This window comes from Nerophis ophidion, linkage group LG04 (assembly GCF_033978795.1).
Source record: "Nerophis ophidion isolate RoL-2023_Sa linkage group LG04, RoL_Noph_v1.0, whole genome shotgun sequence".
NCBI classification, from domain to species: domain Eukaryota; kingdom Metazoa; phylum Chordata; class Actinopteri; order Syngnathiformes; family Syngnathidae; genus Nerophis; species Nerophis ophidion.
Genome location: NC_084614.1, coordinates 33,063,234 through 33,088,123, shown reverse-complemented (window position 1 = coordinate 33,088,123; position 24,890 = coordinate 33,063,234). Strand labels below are relative to the sequence as shown.

The 24,890-nt window shown below is 39.7% G+C and overlaps 1 protein-coding gene across 4 annotated transcripts in view; it reads right to left on the bottom strand.

Annotated features, from left to right (window-relative positions):
* The window catches only part of gabra3 (gamma-aminobutyric acid type A receptor subunit alpha3), a 310,113-nt gene extending 285,468 nt beyond the window's left edge, over nucleotides 1-24,645 (bottom strand). For all 4 annotated transcript variants that reach the window (XM_061897864.1, XM_061897866.1, XM_061897865.1 and 1 more), the window contains exon 1: nucleotides 24,449-24,645. The gene's annotated coding sequence lies outside the window, so the exon portion shown is untranslated. The remainder of the gene's footprint in view (nucleotides 1-24,448) is intronic.
* Nucleotides 24,646-24,890: the final 245 nt, after the last annotated feature.

Here is a 24,890-nt window from a genome sequence, read left to right as displayed (position 1 = left end):
GCTTATTGCAACATCACAATTTTGATGTAAAGATTCATTGCACACAGCGAGACCACACACACACACACACGCACAAACACACACGCACACAAAAACCAGATTGAATTGTATTTTTTTCTGATAAAGAAATATTGTGCCGCGAGGATCAGACTATTGCAACACCTGTGTTCCTCTGGTTCACGCTGCAGCTCGGCTTTAGAACCCCACACGCACTAATTATTCAAATCCAAATGAAAAATGTCAAGATGATTAAATCTGCTCTCACTTTTCGACATAACAGAAATCCTACCCTAAGTTCCAGCACCCTGGAAATACATTTTTTCAGTTTTAATACAAAACAGTTTATCAGGTTACCGGGGCAACCATTCTTTGACAGGGGGATTTTGTAAAGACAAGGTAAAAGTCATAATTAATGAAAAATACATTAAGATAGATACATGTCCAAAGCATCATATTATAAACAGGAGGTCCCCCATTTATGTAAATGAGCACATTTGCATTTATCATGCCTGTACTTCAGTTAATACAATTTGCACAGTTTGGCATTGCTTGTTACCCTAAAATTTGATCAGGGACCGATTTGATGACAAATGATGTGCTAGTAAAAACATAATATGTGGGGTAACATTCTCAATTGATGGGCTCCCTCTTGAGGGAACTCAAGTTTGCTTTTAATTAACCTTCATGAGCACAAAATCAGTTGTCTCGGTCATGAACCAAGGCAAACGTTTTTTTTTTCAAATGTTAAATTTGTGCCTTGGCTCAAAAAAGGTTTGAAGCACAGCTCTACTGACCAGAGCAGGTGTCATCAACAATTAATTTTAGCATTGAAATCGCATAATTTGCATCGTTAACCTGATTACTTTACGTGAACTCCAAAATCAAGGAAAACCGCCTTCCCTGCTCCAGCCCATCCCTTTTTTTTTATAGGAGCTTTAATGGTGATAGTTGAAGAGCAACAGGCAATCCACCACAATGTGTTCTTAGGGGATTCCAGACTTGGAAAGCTGAGAGCAGTGCTAACAAGGTAACAAGGTTCTGCCATCAGGGGAAACCAAGCAACAATAATACCATAACGTACATCAACAGACGGTCTCCACATAGAATTTTAGAAAAGTCCATTTATGTTACAGATGCCAGCTTGTGCAGCTGTCTGAGAGTACTATGGTAAACCTCATGCCCTGGGACCTTAACAGTCATACTTGGACAACAAGCTGGCAGCTTCAGCCTTTAATTTATTGGCTAGTGCTCTCGACTCTTAATCTGTGGACTCTGGTTTCATCGCAGGCCATTCCAGGTGGGTTACATAATGTTGTGAATAAGGAAGGGGTATGGTGTATTATTCACAATTACTACTAGCAAATTTTTAAAGTTAGATTAATGCATACTTGCCAACCTTGAGACCCCCGATTTCGGGAGGTGGGGGGTGGGAGGCGGGGCGTGGTTGGGGGCGTGGTTATTTACAGCTGTTGTGCACTTTCTAAAGTAGATGTTATTGTCACATATGCATGATTGATTGATTGATTGAAACTTTTATTAGTAGATTGCACAGTACAGTACATATTCTGTACAATTGACCACTAAATGGTAACACCGCAATAAGTTTTTCAACTTGTTTAAGTCGTGGTACAAATATATACTATCAGCATAATACAGTCATCACACAAGTTAATCATCATAATATGTACATTGAATTATTTACAATCCGGGGGGTGGGATGAGGAGCTTTGGTTGATATCAGTACTTTAGTCATCAACAATTGCATCAACAGAGAAATGGACATTGAAACAGTGTACGTGTGACTTAGTAGGATATGTACAGCGAGCAGAGAACATAGTGAATTCAGTTAGCATAAGATCAAGTATATACATAAGAAATACATTCGACTATGGAGGTGTTGTGCTGGTGCATTTACAGTAGATGGCAGTATTGTCATGTTTAAGAGTGTCACATGCTGTTTACGGCAGACTAACTGCCTTACGGTAGAGTGGTAGACGTAAACGTGACTGCTGTTGTTTTGTGTTGTTACTGCGCTGAGAGCACGTTAATTAAACTGCCTAACAAAAAACCCACATAAGAAACCAAGAACTCGCCCTCGATCATTCTACAGTTATAACGTCATTGGGCAGACACACTCAGACACGTCCCCTGGCAAGTATGGATTAATGTAGCATTGTTTTATTTGTAATATACATAATGTTGTTGTTGGCAGTCCCAACACTATTTTTGGGCAGCTTTTATCATTTGTATTAAAGATGTCATATGCAGTAATGTGGCTAGAAATGGTACTGCAATCACGGTCAAAATTCTGTAGTCCCCTCCAACTCTCCATGACTGATGTTGCCAGATACGCAGCCGAATCCTCCTCCTCCTCCAAAGAACTTCAAATGGCAATCGATGAGTCCTATGCTGTAGGTTTCTCTCATTTATGCTTCTTGCAAGATGGTTTACTAAGTAATTATGCCACATTTTACTAATGTGGATTAGCAAAATGTATTTGTAAATCTATTCAGCAATATTTTCGTCGGGGGTCGGGACAGATTGTTGGCATTACCCTGCTAAAATGTCTAGTTTGACCGCACGGACCACCATCGAAATAATTATATATAATACATATAATATATTGCATAGGCCTACTTTGATGGCAAGCAAAGGCCAACAGTAAAATTACTGCCCCATTTCGTTCTGCAAAACTCCATATTGCAGCCAACCTTATGCACTGCATTCTCTTCCATGTACGCACATCACCATCTTTCAGTGCAGAGTGCAATTCTATGAGCCAACCCACATTACGCAAAAAAACACGTTACGCATAAATCATATAGCTTACTACCATGTCAATACACAAAGTAGCAAATCACTACATGTATTGCATTATATTGTGCCAAACAAACATCACCCCATATGTACCTGATGCACATACAGTATCAGAAACCGCAATTAATGGGGTGTTGATGTTGGACCACATTCCCTCATCATATTGAGAACGGACATTAACACTGACAGCCCGAGTAGCAACATGAAAATTCTACATCACAATTTTCATAGTATTGTTGAATGTGCTTATACAACGACATTTGTTAACGACATCCATCTATCCATTTCCTACCGCTCATTCCCTTTTTGGGGTCACGGGGGGCGCTGGCGCCTATCTCAGCTACAATTGGGCGGAAGGCGGGGTACAACCTGGACAAGTCGCCACCTCATCACAGGGCCAACACATGTTTTTTTAGAAATAAACAACTCACATACAATGTACTTTTTTGGCATAAGCTGCATATAACATTTTATTTTTACTTTTTGAGTGTTTATATATGTTTATATTCTTCCATTATATTTTGTACAGGTTTCACAGTGTTTTTTTTTAATTGATAAAGGCAAAACCTAGGTTTGTCCATTCAAAAACATTGGGCATCGAACATTGACAAAAACTGGGTTTTACATTCATATTCTTCTGGAACCATTCAAAGCTTTAAAAGCCAATCCCTATTTTTGATGCTAACTCCGATGATTGTAGTGTGATCGCTATCTGAATTGACAGCAAAAAAAAAACTCATGGTGACACCTCTATCTGTAACACATAGACAGGATATATGTGTAAATATATTTAATTTAGGTTTTAAAAAATAAACTGAAACTTTTAGTAACGAGTACTCCTGTGGAAAGACACTACTGATAATTATATTAAATTTCAAATTATTGACATTCATATACTGCTTGAAAAAGAGCCTTGTAAAAAATTCATAGTACATGTTCACCACTGACTCTTAAAAGAATCCAAATTGAAAATTGTTGGGAACTGGGTTCCAAACCGTGTCTGTTCAGAGAGCACAGAGTGATAGGTCAAATGTGCACAATGGAATATCTTAGGCTTTGTTTACACTGTAGACCAACTCAGATGTGTTTGCTCATATGTGACCTGTATCTGATTTTTTTCATGTCGATATGAACAGTACAATTCCAAATTTTTCAAATCCAATACTGGCGTCTTTTGTCATAGCAACTGTATGAGCCAAAATGTTTGCCCTCTCTCTTCTTAATCTTCTATAAACAATACTTCAAATCAGATAAAGTTGACTGTGATTGCACGAAATCCTTGAAAATGCTACAAATGTGCCAGGACTGAAGGCTACTAGATTTGGAGCCCTGTAATAGTTCTGTAATCATTGCTGCACGTGTGACATCATGTCTGCAAAAGGGTCAGTTTGCATTCATGTGAGACATCACATTTTTTTTGCAATATGAACAACTACAAACAAAAAAAAATGGACATCCTGCACTGCGGCATGAACGCAGCTTTAGTTGCTAAGACAGTAATGTGACGTCTCGGTGGCATTGTGGTGGTGAGTTGTTCTCTCGTGGGTGCAGCGGAAGTTGGAACACAGCGTGAGGGTAAGGATAAGAATTTATTTAAATAATAAAACAAACTAAGAACAAAAACACTTGCACAAAGGCACTAACCAAAAACCAACAGAACTAGCTTGGGAGCTAGAATGAACAAAAGGGACTAGCGTGGAAGCTAGGGACATACACAAACAAAATAGCATATACGCTAACAAGTATACAAAAATAGATTTACCACAATGTTGGAAGAGCGGCGTCAGCTGTTGCGTGTAGCAAGCAAGAGTCCAAGACTGAATGTCAAACAGAGGCGGGCATCTATAGGGAGATAAATAATCAAGGGCAGGGGCGCGTGATCAAAGCAGAGACAGGTGACACTAAATGGGTAACTATGACAACGGAAACAAAACCAGGAAGTGCCACAAAGAACTGAGGAAGACAAATACTAGACAGAATGTGATAAACAGAACCAAAACCAGAATATGCCATGATCCAAGACGTGGATCATGACAAATGTGTTTATACAAGTTGAGATTAGGGTAAGTGGTTTCTAATGGAGAAAGTAGTTATTGACTTTTCTCTTCATAGTAGTATATAAGCTACCTAAAAGTTAGGGTGCTAGCTTCCTTCTCCAGTAAATGAGCAGTATCACCGGTTTGGGAGTTTACCAAAGTGTGGTTGTCAATTAAAGTTTTATGATAACTTTATATACTGTCAGGGTTTTTTTTTCCCTAATTCATTATTAACACCATAATCATTACAAATCATTAAAAAATATATTTACTTATAAGAATGTGTCTGTGGGTACTATAGTCTCGTCCAAAAAATGTGGTGCATGGATTTCCTATAAAAAAAATCTAAAATTGAGTAGTTTTCATTGTATACCAAAGCATGACCTTTCTGAATTCCCAGTTTTCTGCAGTGCAGCATAGCGTCTTTTGTCTATGTTGAATGTTTGATATTTATTGGATTACACCCCTCTCAGCTGCGATATATCAAATGATTGTGTGGCTCTGGCTGTGATTTAGGGGGAAGAGCATCCATTTATATTCCTTCCACATCATTCCAAGTCTAGGTTAAAACATTTCTCAGGACCCGAGGATGTTGTGCCACTGCAATACAGCTTCCCAGATATGCAGCTTTGGGCTTTAGCTTGAACTTATAACCTTAAAGGTCCTACAGACTCCCATATTTTAAATCAGTAAGAAAAAGAGCAGGCAACACCGTATTTCTATTTTTAAACCATCTTCCTAAAATGTGATTCATATTCTCCTAATGGATCAAAACAGTCGCTGCTCCTCCCGGCTTTGCGAGACAAAAACACATGTGAACGTGAAAGACAGACAAAAGCACATCTGTGGAGACATCTGCGTCGACAATATATCCTGAGCGTGCCTATTGTTCTGCATGAATTGATGTATTATATTTTTATTAGTTGTGTATTATTCTCCACAAACCAGATTTTTAGAGCTCCATAATAAAACACACTTCTGAATTTCAATCCCAACAACAGTTTGAATGGGAGTTACTTAGCAACTATTGAAAAGCTTTCAACAGCGGCTCATCAATCAATAGTCATTGATTCGCTCCGCTCATTATGCTCTCGTTGAAGATGTTTCATGGAGTTTTGGCGAGTAGTTTTATTCTATAAATTGTTGCGATGAGCATTTACTTAACATTGCCCTTGACATGAGCTCTTTGTTGCTGCCAAAATACTATAATACCATTTACCTTAGATTCTGTGTAACAGACTACAAATGTGGCAGCTGCTGACAGGTGACTAAGACGTTCATCTTGCAAATGTAATGCAGTGACGTTGATAGCTTTTCAATGTTTTCAGGTTGTGATTTGAGTGGGTTCCCAGGGAAATTCAATGGGTCCCTAATTTAAAAAAAACATTCTGTTTCTTATACTCTTCTTTTTCTTGAATTGTACTGTTCGACTCCTGTGATGATGGTATTGTATGATATGATTATTACAAGCGGTAGTAAATGTATAAATGGATGGATGATTATTTCGAGTCGTCAACTACAAACCCTGTTTCCATATAAGTTGGGAAATTGGGTTAGCTGTAAATATAAACGGAATTCAATGATATGCAAATCTTTTTCAACCCATATTCAGTTGAATGCACTACAAAGACAAGATATTTGATGTTCAAACTCATAAACTTATTTTTTTTTGCAAATAATAATTAACTTAGAATTTAATGGCTGCAACATGTACCAAAGTAGTTGGGAAAGGGCATGTTCACCACTGTGTTTCATCACCTTTTCTTTTAACAACACTCAATAAACGTTTGGGATCTGAGGAAACTAATTGTTGACGCTTAGAAAGTGGAATTCTTTCTCATTCTTGTTTTATGTAGAGCTTTAGTCGTTCAACAGTCCGAGGTCTCCGCTGTCGTATTTTACTCTTCATAATGTGCCACACATTTTCGATGGGAGACAGGTCTGGACTGCAGGTGGGCCAGGAAAGTACTCGCACCCTTTTACTACGAAACCACGTTGTTGTAACACGTGGCTTGGCATTGTCTTGCTAAAATAAGCAGGGTTGATAACGTTGCTTGGATGACAACATATGTTGGTCCAAAACCTGTATTGACCATTCAGCATTAATGGTGCCTTCACAGATGTGTAAATTACCCATGCCTTGGGCACTAATACACCCCCATGCCATCACAGATACTGGCTTTTGAACTTTGCGCCTATAGCAATCCAGATGGTTATTTTCTTCTTTGTTCCGGAGGACACCACGTCCACAGTTTCTAAATATAATTTGAAATGTGGACTCGTCAGACCACAGAACACTTTTCCACTTTGCATCAGTCCATCTTAGATGAGCTCGGGCCCAGCGAAGCCAGCGGCGTTCCTTGGTGTTGTTGGTGAATGGGTTTTGATTTACATAGCAGAGTTTCAGCTTGCACTTACAGATGTAGCAACCAACTGTAGTTACTGACAGTGGTATTATGAAGTGTTCCTGAGCCCATGTGGTGATATCCTTTACACACTGATGTCGGTTTTTGATGCGGTACCGCCTGAGGGTTCAAATGTCCGTAATATCATCGCTTACGTGCAGTGATTTCTCCAGATTGTCTGAAACTTTTGATGATTTTACGGACCGTAGATGGTAAAATCCCTAAATTCCTTGCAATAACTCGTTGAGAAATGTTGTTCTAAAACTGTTCGATAAATTGTTTACAAATTGGTGATCCTCGCCCCATCCTTGTTTGTGAATTACTTAGCATTTCATGGAAGCTGCTTTTATACCCAATCATAGCACCCACCTGTTTCCAATTATCCTGCACACCTGTGGGATGTTCCATATAAGTGTTTGATGAGCATTTCTCAACTTTATAATTATTTATTGCCACCTTTCCCAACTTCTTTGTCACGTGTTGCTGGCATCAAATTCTAAAGTTAATGATTATTTGCAAAAAAAAAAAATGTTTATCAGTTTGAACATCAAATATGTTGTCTTTGTAGCCTATTCAACTGAATATGGGTTGAAAATGATCTGGAAATTATTGTATTCGGTTTATATTTACATCTAACACGAGTTTGTATTTTAAAGAGACAGTATTATGCAAAATCTACTTTTCTTATGTGTTGGTACCTGTTTTTGTGTATTTGGGATCCTAAATAAGTCCCAAAAAATAGAAATCAGACCATGGAGGCATGGCGAAAATATTTATAAAACAATGTTGCCTTCATCCAAACTTACTCTATACAAACAGTTTGTAATTTGAGACTATAGTGACGTATTTTGCCTTTGTTACATCAGCAGATACACTATATTGCCAAAATTATTTGGCCACCCATCTAAATGATGAAAATCAGGTGTCCTAATCCCTTTGCCCGGTGTATAAAATCAAGCACTTAGGCATGGAGACTTTTTCTACAAACATTTGTGAAAGAATAGGCCGCTCTCAGTGATTTCCAGCGTGGAACTGTGCAACAAATCCAATGGTGAAATTTCCTCGCTCCTAAATATTCCAAAGTCAATACTTTATAATAAGAAAATGGAAGAGTTTGGGAACAACAGCAAGTCAGCCACCAAGTGGTAGGCTACATAAACTGACAGAAGGATCAGTGGATAGTGCATAGAGCAAAGACTTTCTGCACAATCAGTTGCTACGGAGCTCCAAACTTCATGTGACCTTCCAATTAGCCCAGGTACAATATGCAAAGCGTTGGATGCAGTGGTGTAAAGCACGTCGCCGCTGGACTCTAGAGCGGTGGATACGCGTTCCATCTGGCAATCTGATGGATCAGTCTGGGTTTGGAGGTTGCCAGGAGAACGGTACATTTCGGACTGCATTGTGCCGAGTCTGAAATTTGGTGGAGGAGGAATTATGGTGTGGTGTTGTTTTTCAGGAGTTGGGCTTGGCCCCTTATTTCCAGTGAAAGGAACTTTGAATGCTCCAGGATACCAAAACATTTTGGACAATTCCATGGGATGGCACTTTAATGTTCATATTTGAGTAAAGGCAGGTGGCCAAATTCTTTTGGCAATATAGTGTTGGTCTATAAAGGGTAAAGTTTTACCTGAAGAGCTTTGGGTGAGTCCGCCATTTTTATTCAGTTGTAGTCTAAAGTTGTCTATAAGTTCCTTTTTTTTCTATTCTTTTGTGGCTGTTACCATTTCTAATAAAAAAGAAGCGTATAGTTCTAAATTATTTGTCAGTAGACTCGATATGAAAGTGCTAAAACCTACAACATGGCTGACAGAGTGGAGACGCTCAGTCAATGGGCCTGGAGGGGAGCTTCGGGATGTAATTCAAGACCGCCCACAAAACGGTGCACTCTGAAGAGACAATCAGAAAGTGGCTTGAAGATGGTATTCATGCAACATTTTGGTCAAAGAACCACCAGTATAAGTTATATAGACCACAAGGAAGTGCTTTAAATGTAAAAAAAAAATTATAACGTGACCCCTTTGAAGATTAGTCGACTAATCGGATCAAGAAGCATATTCAGTTGCTCTAATTTAGCCATGGGGTTTTAAATTCAACTTGATATATTGTTTGGCATGTGCAAATTAACAAAGATGATTACTTAATTCAGACATAATTATTCATACTGTAAATGTACTGCTCATTTGGCTGATACAAAATATTAACTATGTTAAACAGTCGTCCATTTCAAAGCAAAAGTAGGAAAAGTGCTTGTAAAATACAGAGAATATTTTTTGTAATTTCAACAAAAGGACAGTCAAAATAGCCTACACATTTAAAAAAAATATATATATATATTGTGTGATGATGATGGTGATTAGGTTGTAAATGTGACTGACACTAAAACATATATTTAATAATGAATATAATATAATAAATCAAATAATTTGATTAGAAAAAAGCATACATTTGTATTTTGCTGCTTCAATGATTCGTTTAGTAAATAAAATAACCGTAATTTGTTTCTGCGAGTCTGCTCCAATAGAGCGGAAACAAGAGTGGTACACCCATTGGTGATGTAACTCACACTTGTGGTGATGTGACGTGTGAGGTGGCAGAAACTACAGAGTCCCAATAAAGAGAGATGGCTCAAAGAAGAACGAAAAAGTGGAAAGACAGCACATGGCGCAAAGAATACGAGAGAGAGGTTTTGCAATCATTTCAAAGGTACGCATTTTGGAGAAATGTCTGCACTGTCAAAACAGAGCGGAAATGTCACAATAGCACTACATCAATGATGCAGCACTATCAGAAAGCATCATGCATATTTAAGAACAACGAACAAAAACAAGCAGAAAAAAGGTACACGTCTATTTGGCAGATAACGCCGTTTTATATGTTTGACTTGCATAAGGAACATGTGAGGACATGCCAGCATCTACAGTTTGTAGGTTAATGCTAACAAGTTTCTCCGATTAATACCTTGTCAAATGCGTATGACTTAAATACATTGTCACTTGGTTTATTTTACTATATCAGAGTCTTTTTGTTTAGCTTGGTTTGTCATCTATCAATTACCAGGTTTTAGCCCTCACTATATCGTGACGTTCCCGTGGTAGAAGTGCGATTTAAGTTGTATCAGCATTTTTAAGAATAAGGAAGCATCTGTTTATTTCTACTATTTTTCCTAAAAGACACAGTGAGGTTACAGAGTGTGTTTTATTTGATTGCTCGATTAATCAAACAAATAAATCAATAAATAGATTGATTTCTAAAATATTCAATAGCCGCAGCTCTAGTCCCCGATGGAGGTGTCTCTTGTTACTGAGATTTTAAACAGAATGTTTGATTTTTTTGTAGGACAAATGAAACAAGAAGATTCAGTTGACTGCGTCCTTTCAGATATCATTGCGTCAGAGACGCAGGACGGTAATGTATGTAAATGATGATTACATTTAACTGCGACGTGAACAGTGTAAACACAAAAAACCCCTTCACAGTTTCAATTTGTAAAATATGTCACTGCATAACCAATGAGGCGGTTTGGTCACGCTGAGTAATGAAGTATCCACTTCGTGTCTGTATTCACCCAGCTTGGCGCATTCATTGTTCTACTTTGTTTCATTTCTTGTCGTCTCCTGCCTGGTGGAGCCAAGCTGCAAATACCCCCTGAAAGCCTCTTGGTCATGACTGACATGATCATGGTGGAGGTTTCAATACACTTGGAGGGCTCTTGTCATTCTTTCCTGTCATCTAGCATCACCCTCCTTATCATCAAACATTAGCTATGCATTAGTGTAGCCCAGGGGTCACCAACGTGGTGCCCGTAAGGACCAGATGAGTAGCCCGCTGGCCTGTTCTAAAAATAGCTCCAATAGCAGCACTTACCAGTGAGCTGCCTCTATTTTTTAAATTGTATTTATTTACTAGCAAGTACGGCTGGGCGATATATCGATATAAACGATATATTGCAGGTTTGTCTCTGTGCGATATCAAAAATGACAATATCGTGATATTCGATTATATGTTCTCCCACACTTGCTTTTACGTAGCTTCGTGCATTACATTACTGGCGTTTCTCACTCCTTCTTGTGTCACCTTCTAACAGAGACATAAAACAAGCCCGCCTTCTTACATACGTCACAAACTGTCGCGCGTCTAGCGTCACACGCTCTCGCCGACCAGAGAGATAGCAGCATGGCTAATGTTAGCTGAGGCATGTCGAGCGGAGCGGAACTTGTGACAACACAAGAGAGAGATGGTGTGAAACTGATCACAAATGGAGGAAGAACAATAAATGCCCAAAATAAAGAGCAGGGGGTCCATCATCTGGCGGTGGTTTGGCTTCAAGTGGGAAGATATTTAGCAGACAACAGCAATATGCAAAGTATGCAGCAGAAGTGTTACTACAAAAAGGTAGCAGCACTATTAATTTGTTGTTTCATTTAAAAAGTCACCCGTGAGAGAATGAAAAGTATTTAATAAATACACTTTAGGTCAATTGACTTAGTTGTGATTTCCCTCTCTGCATGAAAGTTTAAAAGTAGCATATATTAATGCAGTATGAAGAAGAATGTTTTAATGTAGACACATAGAATCATCATACTGCTGTGATTATATGCATCAAGTGTTCATTCAAGGCCAAGGCAAAATATCGTAATATATATATATCGTATATCGCAATATGGCATAAAAATATTGCGATATTAATAAAAGCCAATATCACCCAGCCCTACTAGCAAGCTGGCCTCGCTTTGCTCAACATTTTTAATTCTAAGAGAGACAAAACTCCAATATAATGAAATTTGAAAATCCCCAAAAATATTTTAAAGACTTGGTCTTCACTAGTTTAAATAAACTCATTTATTATTTTTACTTTGCTTCTTATAACTTTCAGAAAGACAATTTTAGAGCAAAAATACAACCTTAAAAATGATTTTAGGATTTTTAAACACATACAACTTTTTACCTTTTAAATTCCTTCCTCATCTTTTCTGACAATTTAAATCAATGTTCAAGTATTTTTTTTTATTGTAAAGAATAATAAATACATTTTAATTTAATTATTTATTTTAGCTTCTGTTTTTCCGACGAAGAATATTTGTGAAATATTTCTTCAAATTTAATATGATTATAATAAAAAAAAAATATTCTGGCAAATCTAGACAATCTGTAGAATCAAATTTAAATCTTATTTCAAAGTCTTTTGAATTTCTATTACAATTTTTGTTCTGGAAAATCTAGAAGAAATAATGATTTGTCTTTGTTAGAAATATAGCTTGGTCCAATTTGTTATATATTATAACAACGTGCAGAGTGGATTTTAACCTATTTAAAACATGTCATCAAAATTCTAAAATTAATCTTCATCTGGAAAAATGACTAATGATGTTCCAAAAATAATTTTTTCAATTTTTTCAAAAATATTCAAATTATCTCGTTTTTCTATTCATTTTTTTTCGGTTGAATTTTAAAGAGTCGAAATTGAAGATAAACTATTTTTCCAAATTTAATTTTCTTTTTTTTTGTGTGTGTTTTCTCCTCTTTTAAACCGTTCAATTAAGTGTTCTTTTCATCATTTATTTCCTACAAAAAACTTTCCGTAAAAGGAAAAAAAATGTACGACGGAATTACAGACAGAAATACCCATTTTTTTTAAACATATAGATTTATTTATTAACGGTAAATTGAGCAAATTGGCTATTTCTGGCAATTTATTTAAGTGTGTATCAAACTGGTAGCCCTTCGCATTAATCTGTACCCAAGAAGTAGCTCTTGGTTTCAAAAAGGTTGGTGACCCCTGGTCTAACCCTTTCCACTCCAGCTACATCTATGAAAGTGGTCTCTTGTAGATGGAGGGCTCTTTTATTTAGTATGCAGAGTATTTTCCAAAACATGATATAAAGATTAATTTAGGATGGACTATTTGAGCAAAGATGATTATTTTTCCTCAACTCTCTTGGAGATATTCCTTTTAATCAGGGTTTGTACACCTTTTCTATGGCCAAATTCAAGCACTTTTTAAGGCATTCAAAATACATTTCCCAGTTTTTCCAGTACCCTTCAAAATGCAAAAATCAGTGTGAATCAATCCATAGCCTTGTTGTTTGAGGTCACCAAATGCTGTTTGTGGGAAAAATAGAGAAAATCTGCTAAAATCTAAGCCTAACATTGAAGCAACAGTTATCATTAAAACCTCATTCACCTTTGATTAAGCATATCTAGCTTTATAACTGTGGCTTTGATAACAAAAAGACAAAAGTTAACTTTATTTTGCTTTCACTGTGTCACCGCCTGCTGCCACCTACTGGTTTGTATGCTCAGTTTTCCTTTGTTGGTGCAGCTGACCTGGCTGGCTCTTAATTTTTGTCTTATTCAGAGTTCTTTTTTTCCCTGTGGGCGGAGTTGTGAGACGTGCACAGCTATGTCCAATCTCACCAGCACTACTTAAACACCTAGTCAGCTGGATGGCACTCCGCAATTTCACTCCTCCACTCTCCCTGTATGAAGCCATCAATGCTCCTTGTATTTATGCTACTTACCTTCTTGGCACGGGATTAGGTCTCTGCTTTTTGCAGATGATGTAGTCCTTAGGGCTTCATCTGGCCGGGATCTTCAGCTCTCACTGGATCGGTTCGCAGCCGAGTGTGAAGCGACCGGAATGAGAATCAGCACCTCCAAGTCCGAGTCCATGGTTCTCGCCCGGAAAAGGGTGGAGTGCCATCTCCGGGTTGGGGAGGAGACCCTGCCCCAAGTGGAGGAGTTCAAGTACCTAGGAGTCTTGTTCACGAGTGAGGGAAGAGTGGATCGTGAGATCGACAGGCGGATCGGTGCGGCGTCTTCAGTAATGCGGACGTTGTATCGATCCGTTGTGGTGAAGAAGGAGCTGAGCCGGAAGGCAAAGCTCTCAATTTACCGGTCGATCTACGTTCCCATCCTCACCTATGGTCATGAGCTTTGGGTCATGACCGAAAGGATAAGATCACGGGTACAAGCGGCCGAAATTAGTTTCCTCCGCCGGGTGGCGGGGCTCTCCCTTAGAGATAGGGTGAGAAGCTCTGCCATCCGGGAGGAGCTCAACGTAAAGCCGCTGCTCCTCCACATCGAGAGGAGTCAGATGAGGTGGTTCGGGCATCTGGTCAGGATGCCACCCGAACGCCTCCCTAGGGATGTGTTTAGGGCACGTCCAGCTGGTAGGAGGCCACGGGGAAGACCCAGGACACGTTGGGAAGACTATGTCTCCCGGCTGGCCTGGGAACGCCTCGGGATCCCCAGGGAAGAGCTAGACGAAGTGGCTCGAGATAGGGAAGTCTGGGCTTCCCTGCTTAGGCTGCTGCCCCCGCGACCCAACCTCGGATAAACAATCCATCTGCATCCTTGGGTTCCTCTGTTCTACATTTAGTTGAACTGTGACACACTGAGGTAGCCAGACAAGCTAAGTAGACAAGGAAAATAATAGAGCAAGAAATGCATACAACCATGTAGGGCTGGGCGATATGTCGATATGCACGATTTATCCCGGGTTTGTCTCTGTGTGATATAGAAAATGACTATATGGTGATATTCGAGTATACGTTCTCACGCAGTTGCTTTTAGCTGCGGGCATTACACTACAGGCTCTTCTCGCGCTTTCCTGTTTCTCCTTCTCACAGACAGACAAGCGCACCTTCTTACATACGTCACATACGTATACGCTCTCACGGAGCAGAGAGGTAGGAGCTTGCTAGAAGTTAGCTGTGATGCTAGAAGAGCCGTGCGAGTGGTAATACCAGAGAAAGAAGGTGCGAATAAAGAAAGAATTAATTCCAAAGAAAAACAGCAGGGGGTCCATCGTCTGGCGGTGGTTTGGCTTCTAGTGGGAATATGTCGAACAGACAACCGTAATTTGTCAAGTGTGGGGGAAAACGGCGTTTCTACCAAAAGTAGCATAACTGTTAATATGTAGCATCATTTGAAAAGTCACCTGCTGGAGAATGTAGAGCGCTTACTCCGCATGTCAACATCTCCATGTCCAACAGAATTTAATAACGTCCGTAGTAACCTACCACGGACTTTATGCAGCTAATTTTTATTTGACACTTAAAATATCTCCGACAATCTTGCTCTTTCTGTTTTGGAAATGACATGAACGTTTGTGCCACTACTTAATGACTGTTTAATAAATACAGTTTTGGTCAATTGACTTAGTTGTGATTTCCTTCTCTGCATGAAAGTTAAAAATGAGCATATATTAATGCAGTATGAACAAGAATGTTTTAATGTAGACACATATAATCATCATTTTGCTTTGATTATATGTATCAAGTGTTAATTCAAGGCCTAGGCAAAATATCGGGATATATATCATGTATCGCGATATGGCCTAAAAATATCGAGATATTAAAAAAAGGCCATATCGCCCCGCCCTACAATTATGTTGTGTAAACACTACAAAACAGCTCTAGGTAGTGAAAAAAGTTACAAATTATACATTACATGACCTTCACAGTATAAACAAGTCCAATAATGTAGCCATTTTAATGCAATTAACTAAAGTGACATGTCACTTGTTTGCTTTAACTGAGGTAGTCAGACAAGTTAAGTAGACAACCAAATAATGGAGGAAAAAATACATCGAATCTTGTTGTATTTCCTTTTTGCATACTTTGCAACAGGCTACACGTGGATTTGGTGCACCTTTTATCCAAAGTTTGTATTTGTAATTTTCCATCCAATGTTCATTAAAAGGAAAACCTCCCGGCATCATAGACCGATGCACCACTGTCCTCTTGGGGGCGACACAGAGCCGTATCTGGCGTGACAACAACCTAATGTAAGGGCTCGTGCAAATCCAACAGATCAAGCGTGTCGCTTTCATTTTTAAGGAAACTTATTTTATTTTTTTCCATTTTATAATTAGCCTGTTGAGTCAGACTGCTGAAAAATATGATGAACATTTCCAAACATTTACAAGCACTTCACCCAAAATTCAAGCATGTTTCAAACCTTGAAAACACAACATTAAAATCAGAGCATTTGCAAGGTTTTTCAAGCACCCGCACAAACCCTGTTAAAATTATCTTGAAATCACTGGCGATGCTCTGCATTAAACTGCTTTATTCCTTGCTGTGCCTCCAGAACAATATGGCGCTGTTAACCTCTTCACTGTGCTATCCCTTCATGTTCTTTGAGTGCTTCTGCACAAAGCAATTACAAACGCATCAATTAATCACATGGCTTTAGATGTAGCAGGTCCACTAAGTCACGCAAACAAAGCACATCCATCTCCAAGTCGCAGAGAAGATAGCGCCTTCCTCTGAAACAAATCTGCTCTCCTTGACACATTCTTTGCATGCTGGACAATAAATCAGCTAGCTCGCCTTCTGCCACCGCAGATATTTACTGCCGGAAGACAGACGGGAGGGGGCTCCGTATGTCTCAACATCTGAAGAAACTGGCTGAGAAAAGTTATTTACTCACGGTCACACTCATAGGCCCAGGGAGTCATTGCTTTTTGAGTCCTGGAGTGTGCAGACTTGAGATGGATGGTTGACGGAGGGGGACATAAGACTGTGCACTACATCTAATTAAGAGTGGTGGTAAAACACGCATATGTGACGTAACACAGCAAAAAAAATAGAAGAAGCTTCCGGGGGGGTTGACATGTTGTAGTCTTGATTTAGAAAGACGGTCGTTAAATTAAAAAAAAGGATTACATACGCGCGACTACACAAAGCGTACGCATGAACGCTCTTCTTGCTCTCAAACATCGGGCCGACTTTCTAGTATGTGAACAAACATTTGCACCGTTTGTAATCCAGCACCCAACTGTTTTGTTTGTTATGATGATCTTTTCTGGAAGAGCGCCAACAATGATGCATCTGCGTTAACAGCACAGGCTTAATGGCGGAAAACGTTTGCGACCCTGGTGAGAGAAAGGGTTTTAATGTTTTGATTTAGGTTTGAGTGTGTGTAGCTCACGGCTATGGTTATATATCAAAGTACAATCTATATTAAGCATATGCTGTATCCATACAGTCAACCCTAGTAACATATTAATGCTGAGAGGTTTGTTTGTACTCTTGACTTAGGTGTAACAACTGCAGAACGATGGCAGCTGAGGGTGGGAACTACTGTACTATGAACACAATGCTGTTCATTGACCGGTCAATGAAACTGTCACTTAGATACGACAAAGTGAATGGAATAGAAAGTACACAAAATCAATTTTTCCAAACCAAGCTGCTTGTGATTAACATTCATGGGTCACTAAGAAAACACGTGACGCAGAATGGCCTAATTTTTAACTTCCTCTTTGCCACATTATTAACATAGACGATGCATTAATGTTTACCTGGCATAAACACTCGAAGCGGTTGTTTAGGGCCACGGCGACTGTTGGAGGGAGCATGTTAGCTAAACTTTTATGTAGTGGGAAGTTAACATGTACTTTGCAAAAGTTTTACTTCAGTTTAGCAGCAGAAAAACCACGTCTATTCTAAAGCCCTTAAAGATAATTACTTACTTAGCATCGCTTTAAACATTTGACAGATTTACTGCCGTATTTCAAAATGAACATACTTTTTAAGTTTATATCGTAGCCCACCATTTTCTCTAAGGATGTGTCTAAAATACTTTGGATTTTCATAGTTTTTGCACATTTGTTCTGCTTTGTTTACATATTTGGATTAACGCCAATGCTGAAGAGCAGTTTTCAATTGGCTTAACATGGCTTCCTTAAATGTATTTTGGACATTATCTGCATTATAAACATGTCACTATTGAACATTTTGGATTTAATTATATTGTAATTTTCAATTTAGTCTTTTTGTTCATTATTTAGAGTAAACATAAATATTTCACTTAATATTAATAATATAATATAAATATTAATATGAATACTACATTTTTTGTATTATCTATATGGAAACGTACTTGAAACCAATTTTTGTTGTTTGTGTCTTTTGAGCACACACCCAGGCTCACATAGCTAAATACTGTATGTTTCTGGTCACCAAAAGCAATACAATAACTTGTATATCCTTGCCTGTCCATTGTAAAATAAATCCCACAAAGTAGGTATTATTATTTTTGAATAAGTGGAAAAGAATCAAATTTTACCGTACTGGCTTAACAGTCAAGTTGAACTGTCAGTTAGTCTAAAAATATGTGAGCACTTCATTCGTTGGCTTGCTAGACTTTTAATAAAAGCTGATTTTGCTCATGTGGCAGCATAAATGCACCATTATAGCATCCATCCATCCATTTTCTACCGCTTATTTCCCTTTGGGGTCACTGGTGCCTATCTCAGCTACAATCGGGCGAAAGGCGGTGTACACCCTGGACAAGTCGCCATCTCATCACAGGGCCAACACAGATAGACAGACAACATTCACACTCACATTCACACACCAGGGACAATTTAGTGTTGCCAATCAACCTATCCCCAGGTGCATGTCTTTGGAGGTGGGAGGAAGCCGGAGTACCTTGTTATTATATACTATAAATAACCTTTGTTATGCTTTATTAACTTTTTGAAATCCTGTCATTTATTGTTTGTATAAAACCTTTTCACCTTTTCCAGATTGACGTAGAAAGAGCAATGTTCTTCTGTTTAATAGTCTGACTCATGTTGATATTGTTGTCAAATTAACCGAATATAACCATTGACATTTGAAAAATGGGCGATAATAGAGAATGCTTTAACATACAGTTAATACATGCAGAAATGTTTTATTTCAGTGGCTAACAATTTAAAGAATTTAAGTCCTGCTATGGACTGGACTCTCACACTATTAACCAAGGGTTCCCTCCAAGGTTCTCATTGTATCCCATTGGGTTGAATTTTTTCTTGCCCTGATGTGGGATGTGAGCCGAGGGGATGTTGCTGTGGCTTGTGCAGCCCTTTGAGACACCTGTGATTAAGGGCTATTTGAATACGGTTTGATTTTTTGAGTGATGAGTGTCCCTACCTGCTGTCTACACTAATTACGTTCCCTCATATATCCGATCTCGCCATTCACTCAGCATGGGTATGTGTCCGCCCTTGGCGACCGTTATGTTTGTGCAACATGCTAAACGCTACTGCTTAGTTGTGTTCTTATTTAAGTAAACATGTTAGTTTTGGAAGCAACTCGGTGGTACAGGGGTTAGTGCTATTGCATCACAATACGAAGGTCCTGGGTTCGATCCTGGGCCCGGGATCTTTCTGTGGAGTTTGCATGTTCTCCCTGTGACTGCGTGGGTTCTCAGCGGGTACTCTGGCTTCCTCCCACCTCCAAACACATGCACCTGGGGATCGGTTGATTGGCAACACTAAATGGTCCCTAGAGTGTGAATGTTGTCTGTCTATCTGTGTTGGCCCTAAGACTGGGTGGCGACTTGTCCAGGGTGTACACTGCCTTCCACCCGAATGCAGCTGAGAGGCTCCAGCACCCACGCCATCCCGAAAGGGACAAGCGGTAGAAAATGGATGGATGTTACTTTTGCTATCTCGTACCTAACTTTGCTAAATCATTTAGGTATTGTTGATTCGCTTTACGATTGCTTTACAGTGGACTGAATTTTTCTGCACTGAAATGTTTTACAATGAATTTATATACATTGAGTTTTTTTTACACACATGTTTTTAACACACTGTTTTACCAATCTGAATCTTTGAACACACATTTTTTTCTCACACATTTTTATTCAATGATATTGTCAGGATAATTTGATGTAAAAAATATGTTCGCAAAATGTACAGCAGTATTTTTCAACAACTGTGAGATACAGTCTGGTGTGTCGTGGGAGATTATTTAATTTCACCTATTTGGGGTAAAAATATTTTTTGCAAACCAGTAATTATAGTCTGCAAATAATGTGCCGTTGTTGAGTGTCGGTGCCGTCTAGAGCTCGGCAGAGAAACCATGTTATACTCTTCCATATCAGTAGGTGTCGGGAACATGGTTTCTCGTGATCAGAATATGCAGACGACAGCGGGATGCAGTGTGCAGGTAAAAGGTATCTAATGCTTAAACCAAAAATAAACAAAAGGTGAGTGCCCCTAAGAAAAGGCAATGAAGCTTAGGGAAGGCTACGCAGAACAAAACTACAACTTAACTGCCTACAAAGTAAACAAAAACAGAATGCTGGACGACAGCAGAGACTTACTGTGGAGCAAAGCCGGCGACAACAAAGTACATCCAAACACGACATGACAATCAAAAATGTCCCCACAAAGAAGGATAGCAACTTCAGGGAATATCACGCAAAAGAAGACATGAAACTGCTAAAGGACAATACTAACAAAACAAGAATAGCCACCAAAATAGTAACCTGACTCTAGCCAGATCCTTGTAGTTTGCTGAGCTCTACACAAAATCTGGGACTTCTCAATAGGAGATGTATTTCAGAAGGTGGGGCCTTGTAAAAAAAAAAATAATTGTATGTGATTGGATAAACCAGTTGTCCGTTATCTTGAATGACGTGCTACGTCAACCACTCTCATCGAAATCAAACCGTGACGCTGATGAGAGCGACGCTGGGAAATCCAAAACAGAACAGCCGACATATTGGATAACGACAGAGTGAAAAGTTAGAGAACTTTTACTGAAACAACGCACCATTGTCAGTAAGCGATCAATGTCGTTTGTGCAAAGAAAATATGCAGAATCAATGTCAGCACAGAACTCGTCACACAGTCGTTTTTGCGCTACGTCACATTTACGAAATCCCGACCGGCATTCCTGATCGCTTCATTATTTTTTGCTATCTTGAAGGAGTTTGCAATGCTCTCAATTCCAGATCCTTGTGTGGGGCTCAGCGAACTACAAGGGTCTGGCGAGAGTCAGGTTACCAAGATAGGAGGGCGAGACAAGAACTAAAACACTACAAACAGGAAAACGGCAAAAACTCCAAGTAAGTCACGGCGTGACGTGACAGGTCGTGACAATACACCTACTCAGAGGTGGGTAGTAACGCGCTACATTTACTCCGTTACATCTACTCGAGTAACTTTTGGGATAAATTGTACTTCTAAGAGTAGTTTTTATGCAAAATACTTTTACTTTTACTTTAGCATATTTATAGAGAAGAAATGCTAATTTTACTCCGCTCCATTTATCTACATTTAGCTCGCTACTCGCGACTTTTTTTTATCGATCTATTAATGTTTATTTTGGTTTGTCAAAGTGGGATCTACGCATGCCTGTGTTTCACCAATCACATGCAGTCACTGGTGACATTGGACCATGGCCGGCTCTACGCAGGGGCAAGAGGGGGCAGAGCCCCTTTAAATAAATGTCTTGCCCCCTCAAATCAAAATTTGAGAAAGCAAATTTTAATAAACTCACAAAATTACTACATTACAAGTTGACAAAATTATCTGCACTAGCGGAAAAATCCGCCGAAAAAGGGACACACACGATATAGTGTCGGCTTCCCTCTCATCCCTCCCTCCGCTGTGCGTGTATTCAACATTCCACATTCCACAGGCTGCGCAGCGGACACACACCCGCACAGGCGCGCACACCCCTCAGCCCTCAGTAAACATCCAATCACTGTTTCAGTATGAAAGTAAAAGAAAAGGAAAAGTTGTCTACATTTATCATATACTTGTTAGGATGGGTGTACTTGTGTGGTTTATCTGTCATGAACACGTTTATCGTCGCGGACTTTCGGTGCTACGGAGTTCCTTTTTTTTTTTTTTTTATTTTACAACTTGACGAGAGCAGTGACAGCGGAGGCTCTGAGCAGCAGTGGTTTGGAAGGCAGAGAGCCTCCACTGTCCCTGTAACAAGCTACAAGTAATGTTTTATGCTGTTAATGACGGTAAAAATGAAACATAAGGTATATATCCTGCTTAGCAGTCCTCCTCTGCCGTCCTCTGTTCAGAGCGGAGTCCCTAGCAACGGCCCGTTTTACTTAGCAACGGTCTGGCAATCGACTGTTGGAATTATTTTTCTGTTGTTTTTCTTGTAATTCTACATAATGTTTCAATCTACATTTTGTAATAAACAAATTATAAGTTTCATTTGATACGACCAAGACACCTAAAAACAAAAACACTGCCGTTTTCATCAATTTACAAGCAAGTGGGCAACACACATACATTGGAGTGAATGAATGTTGTGCCCAGATGAGTGCCCACGTCCACTGCATGTGACAAACTGAAGACAAGTGACCTGTGTCTGACAGACCCCTACGTCAAGCCCCGCCCCAGGCTGTAGTCCTGTAAGTAAATGCTCTGTAATGCATCCATTTTTCAGAGCATTTAAAAAGTCTAGTCCTGCTCCTGCATGTAGTAGTAGCATTGATGCTACTGCTAGTACATCAGGGACAGCAGCTAGCAATACTGCACCTTTAGCACCAGCAAGCACTGTTTCTCCTGCACCAGCTCCCTCCGTCCCCCCAACAAGCGCTCCCCCAAAGCAGCCTGCTCAGCTACCCAGTGACTTAAATGGCAACGCACCATCTCAGCCAATACTGGGTGGCTACCCGAAGCGTGCATTTGGTACAACATTAAAATCATTCAATCCTGCCTGGTACCGCACACGACCATGGCTAGAGTATTCTGTGGTGCGAGACGCCTGCTTCTGTTTCCCCTGTCGGAAATAGGGCAGCGCTGTTAATGTTGCCCCCCCCCTGAGGGATTGCCACCTTATTGTGGTCAGGGGGTTTGCGTGCCTCAGTGACCGTAAGAGCTATACCAGCAGGAGCTTAGTCTTCAGGTGGGACACCCAAGTTGGACAGGTCTGAAGGTAGAGGCCTGACAAAGTGCAATCCACTACTCCAGGTTGGGGTTGGACACATAGCTAAAGACCCATTTCAATGAAGAAAGCATCGTTACTATAAGCACAGAAAAAAAAGTGCTGGAGCATGATGTGTTCACATGATGCCCCCTTCACATTTCTGACTGGCCCCTCATATAACCATGCCTAGAACCGCCCCTGCATTGGACCAATCAAACAGAGGCGTCACACGTAAAACCCGGCTCAAACAAGTTGAAAAACTTATCCGGGTGTTACCATTTAGTGGTCAATTGTACTGAATATGTACTGTACTGTGCAATCTACTAATAAAAGTTTCAATCAATCAATCAATGAATCAACTGAGCCTATGGTGCTGTTAAGTTATTGTGGCACAATTTGCCTTGATTTTTTTTTATCTTAATGTACTATTATTTAATATATATTATCTTTTTAGTTGCTTAAGAGATATTCCTGGCTCTGAATTAGCTCGTTGCTATTTTTGTTTTTGTGCATTAATTGTTGCCGTAATCATTAAACACACAGGTTACTCATCAGTTACTTAGTACTTGAGTAGTTTTTTCACAAATACTTTTTACTTTTACTCAAGTACATATTTGGGTGGCTACTCCTTACTTTTACTTGAGTAATACATCTCTAAAGTAACTGTACTCTTACTTGAGTACAATTTCTGGCTACTCTACCCACCTCTGCACCTACTTTGAGACAAGAGCTATATTGATGCATGGTTGGTTGTGGTTTAAAGACATATCCAACAATTGCGACAACAACTTTTTACCGTCAATATCCGAGTATCATTTTTAATGTTTTCTGCTAGTACAAAAAATGTGCCTTGGCTCAAAAAAGGTTGAAAAACACTGCCGTACAGTATATGCAAAAAGTTCAAATACATGAATTCAGTGACAAGAAAAATCTTAAATGAAAAACCGACACACAAATCCATCCATCCATCAATTTCCTACCGCTTGTTCCTTGCTAATAAAAAAAGAAGGGACACATACACGATGCAACGTTCGTGTTAATGACTGTTGTTGAGGGGGTATGCTGCGAGCCTCGGATCCAAGGTTAAGTTATCTGCTCAACAGTCATGTCACTGGTTGCGGCAGCTTGTGTCTAACAGCTTTTCAGGGTCAGCGCTGCATGCACGTTTTATTTGCGCCAAAAACCCCTTATCGTTTGCGTCACACATCCTCACGCCGCTCTTAATTGCCCATTAAAACGCTCCCTCCTTTTTTTTTACATTGTCGCATTGAACTCGGGCTGGACGGGCAGCGCCGCTGTCGCACTTGAACGCACCATCATGCACAAAAAAAAAGGAGGCAGACACAGCCAACACAGCCGCATGCATGCAGAAGGAGACCTGTTAAACCCTCCATTACATTACCCTGCAACCGCAGTTGTTGCATTTCAATGCACCCCCGAGAAAAGAAAAAAAAAAAAGAAAAGAAAAAAACAGCACAATATTTTGTTTAAGATGTCTTACCACTTAGCTATAACGCTCGTCTTCCCGCTGTTTCTTTTCCTCCCTCTTCGCGTGGATTTCTTTGGAGTTAATTAGCGGTTATAACGCGCGGTCCAGCTTCTGTCTTTCTTTTTTTTTTTGCCGGTTGTTGTTCCAGCAGTGAAATAATAAAGAGAAATTGGCGTCCTCTTGCAATAATAATAATTATACCCCTCACAAAAAAACAAAAAAAAAAAGAGCTCAGCCCTCCTCAAACTATCCTTCCCGCCCCCTCCATGTACCCATCTCAGATTGGTGCTCTTCAGGAGGGGCAAACCCTGGAGCCGCGGGGGGCTGCGTTAGAGGCGCTCCACTGGCCGCGTGAACGCGCATTGCATGCCAGCGGGACAGCTTGTCTGTAACGTGCACGACAACTGCAAGCGCGCCACCCCCAAACACACACACACACTACATCCTTTACATT